General features: G+C 40.5%; 1 long non-coding RNA gene across 1 annotated transcript; it reads left to right on the top strand.

Annotated features, from left to right (window-relative positions):
- Positions 1-2006: 2006 nt before the first annotated feature.
- On the top strand, positions 2007-4283 carry LOC135511564 (uncharacterized). Its single transcript, XR_010451267.1, has 5 exons — positions 2007-2369; positions 2920-2971; positions 3602-3784; positions 3923-4045; positions 4218-4283. It is a non-coding gene; the product is annotated as an uncharacterized LOC135511564 (long non-coding RNA).
- The last annotated feature ends 564 nt before the right edge of the window (positions 4284-4847 follow it).

Below are 4847 nucleotides of genomic sequence, written 5' to 3'. Positions count from 1 at the left end.
TGATGTGTATTGCTTGTTATCTGCCGGAGCTATCGTCATTTCTCAGGACATTTTGAGTAGCATTTTTTGAACAATGCGTCATTGTAAACAGAGATTTATGGATATATATAGCATATTATTGAAAAAAAAACATAAATGTACTGTGTAACATGTTATATTACTGTCATCTGATGAAGATTTCAAAAGGTTAGTGAATTATTTTTCTTTTAATCCACGTTTGATTGATTGCATATTTTGTTCAACTTGGCTATGCAAATTAGCTGTGTCTTCGGTGGTGGTTTGACATAAATATGTGCTGTTTTCGCCGTAAAACATTTTAGAAATCTGACTTGCTGGGTAGATAAACAAGGTGTTTTTCTTTCATTTGAGCCTATGGCACTTGTTACTGTGTAGAGGTTAAATATTTTTAATAATATTTTTTGCGTTCCATGCGCCACATACCAGCTGAACGTGGGAGGGAAAGTTCCCAAATGGGAATCAAGATCCCTAACAGGTTTTAAGGGCTTGTGAGTAAACATTTCACAGTTAAGGTCTACACCTAATGACAAATACTATTTGGTTCGATTTATTTTTGTGGCGGTTTTCGTTTTGTATTAAAATGGCATATATGCGTTAAGGACCTCTCTTCGTGTACTTTTTTTTTACCGTATGACCTTGTGCATATCAAACTGGAGTAAATCAGCTCAGCTCTTCCTAGCAAACGCAAGTGGGTATCACAAACGGAAGCACATAGCTGAGCCGTTTTGTCCCCCGCCGCCCGGTAAATCTGACTTGGCATTTGGCAGGCATTATGCACATGTATTTATATATGAGGAGAGTGCGAATGATTGAAGGTGTCCAGCAGTTTAGGAATTATTTTTACATTCAAAACATCATAATCCAGGGATTGCATGCCAGGTCCATTGACTAGTGTTCATAGTTACCACAGCCACAAAGTTTTAAAAAACAACCTCTTTCTGCATTTCTCTTCTTAACCTCTTACACCTATGGTGGCGCTATTTCATTTTTGGAAGAAAAATACAAGTTTTAAACAAGATATTTTGTCACAAAAAGATGCTCGACTATGCATATAATTGCTACTGTTCGAAAGAAAACACTCTGACGTGTCCAGAAATACAAATATCTTCTCTGTCGTGCCCTTTAACGTGAGCTTCAGGCAAAACCAAGATGACTTGGCATCCAGGAAATGACAAGGATTTTTGAGGCTCTGTCTTTCATGATCTCCTTATATGGCTGTGAACGCAAGAGGAATGAGTCTGCCCTTTCTGTCGTTTCCCCAAGGTGTCTGCAGCATTGTGACGTATTTGTAGGCAGATCATTGGAAGATTGACCTTAAGAGACCACATTTCACGTGTCCCCCGGTGTCCTGTCCAAATTATAATGCAAAAGTTGCCAGTATTTTTCCATGGGGCACAGAGAGAGAAGCAAGCTTAACAAACTGCATGTCAATGAAGAGATATGTGAAAAAAACACCTGAGGATTGATTCCAAACAACGTTTGCCATGTTTGGTTTTATTAGTTAATCCAAAAAATTTCACGTTTAGGTGACTGCATTTTCAGGGTTCACTTTGTAGCCAGGCGCAATGGGTTGGAACGATTTCTCCTACACACAGACGCTTTCAGGAAACACTGCGCATCTGGTATGTGGCTGGGAGTCTCCTCATTGAAAACATCAGAAGCTCTTCAAAGGTAAATGATTTTATTTATTTGGTTATCTGGCTTTTGTGAAAATGTTGCGTGCTACATGCTACACAAAATGCTATGCTAGCTTTGCATACTCTTACACAAATTAGTCAATTTCTATGGTTCAAAAGCATATTTTGAAAATCTGAGATGACAGTGTTGTTAAGAAAAGGCTAAGCTTGAGAGCAAACGCATTATTTTAATTTCATTTGCGATTTTCAGAGGTCACGTTAAAGACTTTATGCTAATGAGCCTGAGGCTTAGTCACAATCCCGGATCCGGGATGGGGAGTTTCAAGAGGTTAAAATCTTATTTGAAACCTAACCCTAACCTCAACCACATTTCTAACCTTATGCCAAACCTTGGCCTTAAATTAAGACCAAAAAGCTAATTTTAGTTTTCATACATTTTCCCCCAATATAGCCTATTTTGACTTTGTTGCTGTGGTAAGTAGTGGAAACCGACACCATGTCCCGGGCTGGTAAGTGATGCCACTTGAATGCGGGAAACATGACCTAATTTCTGTTTTTAGAGATACCAATACCAAGCGCGTAAGCTATATAAAAGATGATGGATCTCAGCCTCACTCAGAACAGAATTGACACTGACCACTTTGGAAGTTGAGCCACTGGACTACTCACCACACAGATGGACTAGATATGGGACTGAATAGCGTTGAAAAGCTGGTAGGTTGTTTCTCGGGTGTCACGATGATTCACTCTGCATCAGTTAGGCAACAAATCGATGATTTCCTCTGGGTTTGGTCTGTCTGGATGTTGTTACTGATAGTATCAGTCTCTGGTTGGTAGGCTTGTGACACTGAGGAAGAGTGTCAGTACATGCTGAGATAAGTTTGTGAAAGGTTTATTTCAAGCTAAAACGGGTATATAAAGCCTAATTGGAATCCAAGTAGTAGTCCCTCTTGGCAGCCGTTAGTTCTGACATTTCAGATTTTTTGTTTCAGTTCGATTATTAGAATTTCATTTCGTTCTGTTCTTTTCGACTAGCTCAATGCACACATTGCATATTTTTTGTTGTTGTTGAGATAAACTGTGCGATGTAGTAGAGTTGTAGTTTCCAACAGGCAACATTCAACAGTGCAGAAAACATGGTAATTAAACACATGTATTTATTTGTTTGTTTTTTAACTAGGCAAGCCAGTTAAGAACACATTGTTATTCAAATATATAATCCATTGCACGCCTACTTGTCCAGTCTGTGTTTATGCCTGTATAGGAGATGCCTGTAAAGGAGAAGAACACATGATCAAGAGCAGTTGCTTCTCGAGGTATTTCTACCTGAAAATACAAGATCTAAGTGATTGATAGTTGGTATTCAGCAGTCATAGAAGTATGCCAGATTTACTTTGAAGAACTACTAAAATAGTGATCTTATCAGACAGCACAGGCTGTCTGACAGAGATGAGAGGATGACTTGGAATGAAATAATAAAGTCAAATAAAACATTTAATATGGTGTTGTTTTTGAGGTTTAATAAGGCTTCTGAAGTTGTTCATTTCCAATTGTCCTTCATGAAAAATGTATCAACCCCTACAGAAATGTCCATGAATTATAATGCACATTTCCTGTTGCTGCAGGATTATTTTCACCCTGTAACAAACTGGCTCTAATTAAGATCCTACAATTAACAAAATGTGATGGTTTTCATTTGGTCCAAAATAATCCATCAGTTGGTCACCTCACAGGGTTCACTTTGATTAGTCTCTAAATGGGTTGGACACTGCTCTATTAGCAACATCCATCCTTCTTTGGCCCTTGATTATGACAGAAACATCTCACAAAGGGAAGGCTTTTGTGTGAATGGCTACCTGACCTCCATTCTCCCTTTTCCTCTCTTGGAATAGAAAGTAGTGCTTAGGAGGAGGGTCATCTCATATCCAATCTGTTTTCTCTCCCAGGTTACTGGTAAGAGGTGTGAGGGGAAGGGGGCAGGCGAGCACCTGTCAGGAGCGTTTTCAAAGAGTCTGTACGAGGCAGCCGTCAACCAGGAGAAACAGGATGCCCAGAGGTCACACAAAGACTTCATCCCAGAGGAGAATGAGAACAACACTCAGGAGGAGATCACAGTTGTCAATCTCAATGTGAGTTTTTATAGCACCTCATGTGCTTTGTACTCAATTTTAAACACTGAACATTCTACTCACCTTCCAATGCTTGATTGCTTCCAAGCCATATCATCTGTTTAAAATGAACCTACTGTATACCTTGTTCCTTTTCAGACAGACAAATCAGGCCGGGTGAAGATAGAGACCGTGGATGACCTTTTCAACATCGCGAAACTGAGGAAGAGGAGGAGGGAGAGGAAGGTGCAGAACAAGAAAGAACCTGAGCCAGAGATCATTGTACGTCCCACCACTTCCTGTTCACAATCTCTCTCTCCCTCAGGCTTAAAGTTCCTAACCATAATCAAGAAGAGGGAATTCAATACAAAAGGCCAACAATAGACTAAAACAAGTCAAACTACACTAAGCTAATGTAAGAAGTCTCTTTTTGTTGTCACATATCCCGACACAGTGGATGAAGACACGTTCCTGAAAGCAGCAATGGAGAATAAGTTGCTTGTGATTGAGAATTACCTGTCAGGTGGAGGTGACAACGTCAGTGATCATGTGAGTACTGCATCACGTCTCTCTTATGATGACACATCGACTGCCATCTCATTCAGTCTTTTGACATGCCAGAAGCTACATTGATTGAGATACTAAATATTGAATTACAGGCAGCCGAGAGCCAATATAGTCCTAGTCTCACGATGCCATAGGACACGTAACAGGCAGCCGAGGGCCAATATATCCCTAGTCTCACGATGTCATAGGACACGTAACAGGCAGCCGAGGGCCAATATATTCCTAGTCTCACGATGTCATAGGACACGTAACAGGCAGCCGAGGGCCAATATATTCCTAGTCTCACGATGTCATAGGACACGTAACAGGCAGCCGAGGGCCAATATATTCCTAGTCTCACGATGTCATAGGACACGTAACAGGCAGCCGAGGGCCAATATATTCCTAGTCTCACGATGTCATAGGACACGTAACAGGCAGCCGAGGGCCAATATATTCCTAGTCTCACGATGTCATAGGACACGTAACAGGCAGCCGAGGGCCAATATATTCCTAGTCTCACGATGTCATAGGACAC

The sequence above is a fragment of the Oncorhynchus masou genome, chromosome 24 (assembly GCF_036934945.1).
Source record: "Oncorhynchus masou masou isolate Uvic2021 chromosome 24, UVic_Omas_1.1, whole genome shotgun sequence".
Taxonomy (NCBI): Eukaryota; Metazoa; Chordata; class Actinopteri; order Salmoniformes; family Salmonidae; genus Oncorhynchus; species Oncorhynchus masou.
This window is presented reverse-complemented; position numbering and strand designations above follow the sequence as displayed.